Consider the following 11,548-nt stretch of genomic DNA (forward strand, 5'->3'; position numbering starts at 1 on the left):
CCAAGAGGCAGGATACGTGATTTAGCTGCCAGTTCTCTAAAGTGAAGATTCATCGTGGCATTGATCAGAGTTCTTAAGTCTTTTAAGGTTATCCTTTACTTTTTTGGAGATCAATGTATATTGTTTTCTTGTTTTTGTTTGCTTTGCTCTATATTAGTTCATGAAAATCGTTAGATTAAAAAAAATTCTTCACAGAATTTATAAGACAAAACAGATAAAAGTTGAGCAGAATGAGAAGGGAAGACTTAGGTCTGGTTTGTACCATAACATACCATATCACCAGAAGACACAAACTTCTTTATCTATTATCCTAAATGAAAGTTATCACTAATGCAAAGCAAAATCATTCATATTATGAGTTCACCATGATCATGGTATATATATATATATATATATATATATATGTATCAGGATTTTTTGTTGTTTTGTTTTATTTTTGCTGAGGCAATTGGGCTTAAGTAACTTGCCCAGGGTCACACAGCTAGGAAGTGTATGTGTCTAAGATCAGATTTGAACTGAGGTCCTCCTGACTTCAGAGCTGGTGTTCTATCCATTGCACCACCTAGCTGCCCCTATACCAGGGTTTTTTAAACTTTTTCCTTACAACCTTTTTTTACCAGAAACATTTTTATGTAATGTCAGGTATATAGGTATATAAAATAGGTATACAAATCAAACATTTACTGATAATATATCACAAATTTACTCTAAAATAATTATTTGCAATGTTAACATTTACTAAATTTACCATCTACTAAAGATAAAAGCAAATTTGCATTTTAAAGAGATAGATGTGCTTGCTTATTTCTACATAAAGAATTAAGTCTTGGTAGAATATTTGATATCATAGAATGTAGAGATCTTCAGTGTTTTCCAGAGTTGGCTGATATTTTGATATTTCATGACTCCCACATTCAGTTATGTAACCCCACCTACAATTTAAGACACTTTGATATATATTATGTCAAGGATTGCCGATTTGGGTTCCTTAAGGAATGGCAGCCTCAAATTTCCACATAGTAGATTTCTGATCATTGAGGTTGAAATACTGCTTTGGGATCAGCTGCAGTGGAATATAGGGTTGAGTCAACCTGACCTGCATCTGATCCATGTTATTGGAAGCCCTCTTATTTATCACCCATGGCAACATCAAAATTATCAACTGATTCCATGTTACTATTTGCTTGAAGTGACTTTAATGATTTTTTCCCTTCCTCACTCTGTTCTATTTTCTCAGAAATATGTACAACAGTTAGCAATGTAATAAGATTAAGCTGTTATTTTCTGTTATTTAGGGGCTGGGACCTCCTTAATCCACAACTTCACAGAATCTGAGTTCCAGAGGACCTCAAAAGATATGTCATTCAAATGGATGTCTGAGTAAGAATCCCCTTTATAATGTTCCTGCTTAAGTCTAACCTTTCCTTCAAGATTTTTAGTGGGAGAAACCAACTACTTGCAAATAAACCCATTTTACTTTGAGATAATTCTAATTGTTAGGGAATTTTTCCTTACATCAATATCAAATATCTATTGATTATTCCTACTTCTGCCTTCTGGGACTATGAGAACAAGCCTGATTTCTCTTACACCTATTAACCCTATACACATTTGAATGCAGTCTTCTCTTCTCTAAATCTTGCCCTCTATGCTAAATGATCCTTCAATTGATACCTATAAGTCATGAACTTGAGGCCCTTCACTATTTTAACAGTCCTCCTCCAGACGCTCCATCTTGTCAATGTCTTTCCTAAAAATGTGGTGGCCAGACCTGAAAACAATACTCAATTTGTGGCTTGACAATTGCTTCTTTATTCATGGATATTATGACTCTTAAAGACATTTAACTATGTTAACTTCCCCTGGGCCATATCACAGAGTTAATCCATATTCAGCTTGCAAGCCACTAAAATCCCCAAATATATCTCAGTCAAACTTCTGTCTAGCTAAATTACTAGACACCAGAGTTTAAGTAATATTAGGATCTCTATGGGGTATTGACTGGTTTTGTAGAAGTGTTCTACTAATCAGTAAAACATTTGACCTGAGCCTTCCACTTCCCTTTAAAAGCACTTTTTGATTTGTATTATAAATATATTTGTGTATATATATCCTTAGGAAAATTGGTTCCCCCTGATCAGGAGCAGTTCCTCCACTGTCCCCTTGCATCTGAAATAATTCTTATGATGCCAAAGATATAGCATTGCCTTTAATCCAAAGAAGTATAGCAGACTATGGATACTCCACTAAGGAGGAGGATGATTAAATATAGTCTGACAGAAGCAGTGGGAAGAAAGCAGAGACAAATGGATCTTTTGAGCTCTTTCTTTCTTTGCTCCCTTCCTGGTGGTGGAAGAGATATTGAAACTCCTCTTTGGCTCTTTTGTTGAGTATTTTTATTTCTTTCTCTATTGATTTGAAGCTGTGTAATTTACTTATGTCAAGACTGACCTAACTAAGCTCAAGTAGATTTATCTAATTTTATTTTGCAGGAATATCTCATATGATTAGAGTTAATGTGAAGAATTAAATTTTTAATGTTATGTCACCTTGATGGATTTCCATGTTGATACTGAGTTAGAAACACCTTTGGCAGTTCAAATAATTGCTAGTTCTCATGAAATACTTCTTTCTATCATTCCCTCTCACTGTCTTTCTCCCAAACATATAATGTATACATGCATCAATGAGGTTCAGCCGACTAAATGTGCTATAGTTTACCTCTGCCATACTGGTATACTTGCTGTTCTTTATCCATGATGCACTATTTCCCAGCTCCATGTTCTGTTTTGCTTTTCATTGGCTGTCTTTTATGCATGATTCTTCTTCACTTCAACCTCTTAAAATTCCTAGCTTCCTTCAAGATTTAAGTCAAGCCAGACCATTTTTGTTCATTTCAGTTGCTGTTGCCTTTTCATGTAAGGGTTCATGTCTGATTTGTTTGTGTCCTGTATATATTTTTATATGTATATGTTGCTTTCCTACCTAGAGTGTAAACTATTTGAAGGCATGAAGAATTTCTTCTTTCCTTCCCCTTTTCTTCCTCTTCCTTCTCCTCCTCCTTCTACATAGATACTTACAGATTGATTGATTAACTTGTTGATCCAAAGTGATAGAGAATTTTAGCAAGAGAAGTTGCTTTAATAAAATAAAGGATGCATTCTGGATTCTTTAGCTAACTTATATTATAGAATAGTCATTGGAATTTAATGAAAAACTTTAAGTTTGCCCTAAGACTATTATTTCTCAATTTAGTTTTTGCTATAATAAAAATACCAAAAGTAACTGAGTGGAGTAGCTGCCTTCTCTTACCCTCTTGTACCAGATATATCATAAGACATTTTATCACAAGATTGCTCTTCAGATAAATGTATCTGAGGAAGAATTTTAGTAGAATAAAGGATATGTTTAATAGGATTTTGAATTTTGTGGATATACATTAGTCAAGCAGGAAAGTAGTATGGTGAAAATCCTAGAATGGAAAAAAAGAGGCCATGGTTTTGATAGATTTTATTTCTATTTCTGGTATCTCTAAAGACCTCAAACTCATTGGAGAGTTAGAGGGGTGTCTACCCCAAGCATGTGAAGACCTACTTTGGAAGAATAGGCAGATGAGAACCATTTGTTCCAATAACCATGAAGATGGATAAAGCAGATTCTGTGGAGTGTTTAGAGCTTGGTCAGACATTGAAGACTGTCAATATCAGCCACTGCATCCTGGACCATTGCAAAGTCATCTTGACTTTTGTCTTGGCGCTGGACTTCGATGATTCTGGGAAAGAGAGAAAAGCTGATGACTTGGTGCAACATTGTCTCATTTAAATACAATTCACACACAAGTCTCTCATCGCCCTGTGACATCATTGGTCCTTTTTAAATATAAAGGATAAACAACAGCTCTGCTACTTGTATCACTAACTGTGTCATCTTGAGATATTAGCTAAGACTTCAGTAGCTTCATCTTTAAAATGGCTCATAAATCCACAATGGAGATTTTTATGGTTTTCATACCTTAGCAGCCCAGGAACAAATCAATGGTAAGACCATTTCAAAATTCAGGATATCAATTTGAATGAAAAATATTGAGAGAGCTCGAAGAAAAGAAGAATCCTTTTTAAAGTTCTTTCTCTTTCATCTTATAAGAAAGCTCTGTTAAATTACTCCCTTGGTCTACTTCTTTATTTCAGATGTACACTTCAGTGAGCACATGATTGCTGTGTTCAAATATTTGAAGCACTATTATATAGGAGAAGCCTTGCATTGAATCTAGATAGCCTTGGAGGACAGAACATTATGTGAAAATTATAAGAAGTTTGATTCTTTGGTAAAAATTTTCATGAAATTAGAGTTGTCCAAAATAAATTGGTCTTTTCCCTGTATTTTTCATTATTGAAGATATCAAACAGAGTGTAGATGCTCCTGTCAGAGATATCACAGAAGAGGTTCTATAGATTTTTAGAATAGACAGCCTCAAAAATCCCTTTCGATAGAAACATCAGAGTATAATTATTGATTGATTGTAATGAATATTATTATTAGTAACATCCATCTACTACTGCTTCATTTCTAATAATAATTTATAATAATTTCAAACAATTTTGGGATTATTAAAATTATATCATTTGTTTTATAAGAACTTTCATTTATAGTTCCATATCATGAAATTTTGAATTGCTAAACTGATGCACTGAAAGAGTCGGCAGCCAAATATTGGATTCAGGATGATGTAGTATAGATTCAAATCTCAACTCTGATCCTCACTGCCATTGTAATTATAGGTGAGTAACTTAGATGAAGGAACTCAATTAAATCTCCTGAATTCTTTCTAAGAATGACACATTTTTTGGATCTTTATAAACTTTTAAAAACCAACAACTTTAGCCTTTATTTTAAAAAATATTCGCACAAAAATTAAAAAAATATGCATTCAGTTCATCTCTTCTGCCTCTGAAGTAGTTAACATTTTTCTTCATGAGCTCTTTGGAAATGGATCATCGTATTGATTAGAGTAGTCAAGCATTCTGTTCTGTTCACTTCACTTTGCATCAGTTCATTATCAGTTTCCTTAGGTTTTTCTGAAATCACTTCCCTCATCATTTCTTATAGCACAATATTAACATAACCATTGGGATTCTGAATGTGAGATTCTTGTTCATGCATTCAGTGAGTAAGAAATACTAGTAGAGGAACTGAATCATTTAGTCTTTAATTTTTTTCCCTATTAAATGAAGCCAGAAGAAAGAAAGATGTCATAGATAAATAAATGGATAACTTACAGATTTTCTTAGAAGATGCAAGTAAAGGAATTCATAGATTTAATTTTGCCTATAGACAATAAGAAGAAACATAATTTCATGATATGTTTAGTCATTTCATATTATGAAGCTTACAATATTTTAAAAGCATTTTAAAAGACTAAGATGAAAATAATTTTAGCTTATGTTCCAATATCATTTCAGAGATTGAAGAGGTAAAAGGATTTTATATAGAGCTTCCTAAGACCTTCTATGTTATATCAATATATACATTGAAACGATGAATTCAGTGCAAATGGTAATAGATAAGAATAGTGAAAAATATATTTGAAAACATGGATTAGGAATGAGGACTAAGAATTATACATATACAGATGTATATATATGATCTACAAATAACATTTATATTTTATATATAGATATATAGTTATAATTATAATTATATAATGAATATTTTTTGAAAAAAAAAAAGAATTCGAAGATAGTAGATATACCAAGTCATGAACTGGATGATGTTTTAACTTTTTTTTTTTTTTTAAATTTTTATTTAATAATTACTTTATATTGACACTCGTTTCTGTTCCAATTTTTTTTCCCTCCCTCCCTCCACCCCCTCCCCTAGATGGCAAGCAGTCCTTTATATGTTGGATATGTTGCAGTATATCCTAGATACAATATATGTTTGCAGAACCGAACAGTTCTCTTGTTGCATAGGGAGAATTGGATTCAGAAGGTATAAATAACCGGGAAGAAAAACAAAAATGCAGATAGTTCACATTCATTTCCCAGTGTTCTTTCTTTGGGTGTAGCTGCTTTGGTCCGTCATTTATCAATTGAAACTCAGGTCTCTTTGTCAAAGAAATCCCCTTCCATCAAAATATGTCCTCATACAATATCGTTGTCAAAGTGTATAATGATCTCCTGGTTCTGCTCATTTCACTTAGCATCAGTTCATGTAAGTCTCGCCAGTCCTCTCTGTATTCATCCTGCTGGTCATTTCTTACAGAACAATAATATTCCATAACATTCATATACCATAATTTACCCAGCCATTCTCCAATTGATGGGCATCCATTCATTTTCCAGTTTCTAGCCACTACAAACAGGGCTGCTACAAACATTTGGCACATACAGGTCCCTTTCCCTTCTTTAGTATTTCTTTGGGATATAAGCCCAATAGAAACACTGCTGGATCAAAGGGTATGCACAATTTGATAATTTTTTGGGCATAATTCCAGATTGCTCTCCAGAATGGTTGGATTCGTTCACAACTCCACCAACAATGCAATAGTGTCCCAGTTTTCCCGCATCCCCTCCAACATTCATCATTATTTTTTCCTGTCATCTTAGCCAATCTGACAGGTGTGTAGTGGTATCTCAGAGTTGTCTTAATTTGCATTTCTCTGATCAATAATGATTTGGAACACTCTTTCATATGAGTGATAATAGTTTCAATTGATGATGTTTTAACTAACTGAAAATCTGTTTGTTATCGATGTGGAAGACATTCTTGAATTAGTTGTCTGCATATACAATATACAATTGTCCTATTAGAGCAAAAATCAAAATTGGTGCAAAGCTACAAGAAAAAATAAAAATGATAAAAAAGATATGGATTAAAATTTAAATGTTACAAGCATGACCTATTTGAACAAAGCCTTGATGATTAAAAATGGAATATGGATGGAAGAAAGAATGTAGACATAGATTATGATTCCATAAGGAATGTAGTCATTGTAAATCAATTGTTTTTTACAAGGAGACCAAATAAGTCTTTTTTTTTTTTTTTTTTAATAAAAAAGACCCTAATCATAAAACACTTGGTTTAATTGGAGAGGTAATGCAACCAAGGGCAATACCAGTTCAAAATATGAACTTGTTCATTTACAAGGAAATATAATAAAAGATCATGAATTGTATCAACTTATAAAGATTACATAGGTAGAAGATAACATAGTTAAAGCAAGATTGACAAGAAACCAAATAAGCAAAGTCACCTGAAGATTTAAGGATTTAAGAATGACAGTGGAAGGAAAACAGAAGAATAATGGAAAATTTCTTCAAAGAGTTTTACAATAATTTTTATTAATGAATTAATTTTTTTATTTTGCTAGATGCCTTTATTTGCTGACAACTTTGCTAAGGACTAGGGATTCAAATAATAAAGCTGAAATTTCTACTTTCAAGGATCTCTTACTTTAACTGAGAAGGTTACACATAAAGTTGAGCTTCAGGGTATATACAAAGGCATTGAAGTCCTGTAGTGCAATTTCCAAAATGACATTTTGATTAACATTAGACAAAGGATTAAACAGGGAAATAAAAGCTGCCAAACATGTTGGTCACTGACATGAAAGAGGTCCAAGATAGAGTTTAAGTTGAAGAAAGATCACAAAGTTCTCCAGATGTTTCTATTTGCATAAAGCCTTAGAAGAATGTAAAGATTCTTGGAAAAGTTCTGTGGCCACTCAATAGTTTAGCAAACCATCCACACAGAAACAATCAAGTGGATGAAGAAAGTATATTCTCCAAATTATGGCATAGATGACCCATAGGGCTCGTTCATTTGTATCTTGGGAAAACTTTGGAAATGAACAACAATTGAATCTAAAAGAAAACAGGTGAACAGACTGGATTACCTCAGAAAATGCAAAACTCCTTTATTAACTCCTAATGTCTCTTAGAAACTTGAGGATCATAAGTATTGTATTGTTACTATCATATGACTGAACTATGGAATGATATAATGTCTGAAGAATTAAAGCCAATTCTTCCTCAGAAGGCAAAAGAAAGGTTCCTTATGAATACAAGCAGGACTGAAATACATAACAAGTAAGAAACTATGAATAAGAGTTAAATTAGAAGAGTAAAGATATTCATGATCAAAAAATAAGATGTAATAATCATGAAATATGTACAGAGGACAATCAGAACCAGTGTGCTCCACTGATATCTTCACAATGTCCCCTGAATGGTGCATTTCCTGTGTGAAATTATTGTAAGATATAGAAAAAAAATCACATAGCATGGTAGGCAAGGATGGGCTGAGATTTGCATATTTGGAATAAATATTCATATTGATGAGATTACAATTCTGCTTGAATATTTAAGAAATTTGGAGCTGGAAGAGATCTTAGATGCCTTTAACCCTAACCACTTTACTTTACACAAAGGGAAGTTAAGGCCAAGAAAGAGTAAGTGGTTTGCCCTACGTAACATTTCATTATTTGAGAATAGATTTTCTTTTATTTTTATTACATCTTTTTCTTTTCAAAACATATACATAGATAATTTTTCACCATTGATCCTTGCAAAATCTTGTGTTCCAATTTTTTCCCTCCCTTTCCCCCAATCCCTCCCTTGGATAGTCAGTAATCCAATATATGTTAAACATATTAAAATATAATTAAATCCAATATAGGGATCCATATTTATACAATTATCATGCTGCACAAGAAAAATCAGATCAAAAAGAGAACAGATTTTCTTTATCAACTTTGTTTCTCCCATGAGACTAGACAGAACAGAAAGTATTGACCTGTATTCGATCTATAGCATAATCAACCTCTGTTGAGTGGTTACAAATCTATTCCTTAAAGCTCTGTAATGTTCCAGGGCTTTATGCAAGCTGTTCGATGCCATATGCAAATAGAAGGACATGAAGGCCTTCGTGTTCCAGCAAGGTAGGACTGTAAGGTCAGAGATTTAGTCCTTCAAGTCACCTTTGGTTTTACAGGTGATGAAACTGAGAAAAAGATTAGGCAGCTTGTTCATTGTCTCACAGGCTGTAAACAGAAGGAGACTCTAAACCCAGATCTCCTAGGGTCAGATCTAGCTGTTATTTCAAGGTACCACCATTCTCCACTAGAATAATATTGCAAATGCAATAGAATCACATCCCATTGCATGATATTCTAAAGATGCTTTAAAGATAAGGATTTTTATCTTGTTATTGAAACTGGCAGGATAGCTAGAAGGTGCAATGGATACAGTGCCAGGTCTAGAGTAAGGAATATGTAAGTTCAAATCTGATTTCAGCCACTTAACTGGGAAAGTCCCTTAACACTGGTTGTATCAGTTTCCTCATCTGTAAAAGGAAATGGAGAAAGAAACGTCAAACCCTTCCAGTATCTTTTCTAAGAAAACTCCAAATGGGGAATTGAAGAATTGGACATGACTTAAATGAATGAACAACAACTACATTGAAATTGGAATACATTCTGTCAATAAAATTGGAGCCTGGGCCCTAATTTAGCTATAGTTTGAGAATTCTCTCAGGAAATAACCAGTGAATATGGAAAATCATAGCTACATTGTTCTGTTCTTTGGCTTTCTCTAGGATAGTTATTTTGCATAATTCTTTCCATTGAGCTGACTGAGTTCTACAATTTCCGGGAGAAAAATGAACTGCTGACTCAATTACAAAAGTTAAGAACAAAAGTTGGTTCTGTGATTTAGCTTTTCTGGTAGAAATTATGAATTACCTCCATAAAGAGAAGACATTTTGACAAAGTGAAAACTGCTTATTTTTCTTTCAGAAAGCACTTCAGAAGAACCTGAGCTTCTTTCCAATCCTACTCTAAACATTTTTAAAAGGACATTAATTTATACTCATTGATCCTAACTCTGATACTGTAGTACTGCCTTCATCATGCAATTCACCTTTTGACAGCTTCAAAGCTGGGAAAAAAAATAAAAGGAAACAATTCCTTTCTCTTCATTCATCTATTCTCTCTCTTGGACAACTCCAGAGAAGAAATTTCCTCTCTGCCCCCCATATAATTGGAAATGACACATCATTCATGAGAATGAAATTTTATGAGGGTTTTGTGTAGTTGCCTTCCTATGGGTTAAAAAAATTGGGAAAAATGTGTTTTTCATAATAATTTCTCAGAAAACCATGACCTTGACTAAGGTTCCTTGTATGGAAGTATGGCCATGATGACTACTTTTATTTTTTTCCAACTTTGGGTAGAAGTTCCAAAGAGTCAAAATTACTTTGTTAAGGAAAACAATCAAATAAATGACTTTCTGACCACTGGAACAGTGGTTCTCAATGTGTGGTCCAGTGATCGCTGGACATTCCCAAAACCCTTTCAAGAGGTATGTTAGGTCAAAACCATTTTCCTAATAATACCAAGATGTTTTCATCTCTAATATGGTAAATATTGATAACTACAATCACATAAGCAAAAGATGTTTGGGGGCCCTCAAATATTGAGAGTGTAAAGAGTTCCTGAGGCTGTTAAGTTTGAGAATTGAGGCACAATCCAGAGTGGAGTAAGCTGCTTTGCCAGGTAAAAGGTTCTTGCTCTTTGAATGTCTTCAAGCTGAGGCTGAAAGGTCAAGTTCCATATACAAACAACTGATTCTTATTCTTTTATAGGTTGAACTTGATGGCCTTGAAATTCCCTTTAACAACTGATTCTTATTCTTTTATAGGTTGGACTTGATGGCCTTGAAGTTCCCTTTAAAGTTTTGAGATTGGTTCTATAATTTCCCAGATGCTATCACAATCCAAAAGAATACTGGTAATTTGACCGGTATGTGTCAAAAAACCCCACAAGATTTCTAAAATCTTAAAGAATTGAATATCATTGTCTAAAAGAATGGTTACAATCGTGGTCATAACCCAAACGAAGCAACCAATAAAAAGATTCATATTTCTTTTGAAATCAGGACATGGCTCCACAGTCTGCCTCAGTTACTTTACCAGCTGTGTGACCCTGAGCAAGTCACTTTAACACTAGGAGCTTCAGTTTCCTAGATCCTAAAATAGGAATAATAATAGTACCTACCTTGGAGGATTGTTTCAAAGAGCTAATCAAATGAGTTAATATATATGTTTTATAAATCTTAAAGTTCTCTAGAAATGTTAGTTATTATTATTCTAGCCTAAATTTTCTTTATTCTCTGGAAGTGGAGAGATGGAATTTGGCTCCCAATAACAATAGCCGTGATTTAAAGTGTTTCACACTTTACAGAGTGGTTACAATCCTGGCAGGAAGATAATCCAAGTATTGTGTATCTCCATTTATAAATGAGGAAGCTGGGGTTCAATGACTTGACCAAAGCCACAATTAGCAAAGTAGCAGAGTTTGGACTTGACTTAAATGTCCTTCTCCTATATTGCTTTTCAGACTCATTTAATCCTGTTAGAATTAAAAATGCAGACCATTATTTTTTGAACCCACTGTTCCCACTTGGTATCTTAGGAATGGCTATGTGCTTCCTGCTTTGCAGGGCTGCAAGGAGGCTCAGCAGTGAACCACCCCATTTCAATATTCTCCTTG

General features: G+C 33.7%; 1 long non-coding RNA gene across 2 annotated transcripts in view; it reads left to right on the plus strand.

Annotated features, from left to right (window-relative positions):
- LOC127541925 (uncharacterized) overlaps window positions 1-10,933 on the plus strand; it is a 39,887-nt gene extending 28,954 nt beyond the window's left edge. For both annotated transcript variants that reach the window (XR_007948510.1, XR_007948509.1), the window contains exons 2-3: window positions 1,296-1,380; window positions 10,698-10,933. This is a non-coding gene — a long non-coding RNA (uncharacterized LOC127541925). The remainder of the gene's footprint in view (window positions 1-1,295; window positions 1,381-10,697) is intronic.
- Window positions 10,934-11,548: the final 615 nt, after the last annotated feature.

Source organism: Antechinus flavipes, chromosome 6, assembly GCF_016432865.1.
Source record: "Antechinus flavipes isolate AdamAnt ecotype Samford, QLD, Australia chromosome 6, AdamAnt_v2, whole genome shotgun sequence".
Taxonomy (NCBI): Eukaryota; Metazoa; Chordata; class Mammalia; order Dasyuromorphia; family Dasyuridae; genus Antechinus; species Antechinus flavipes.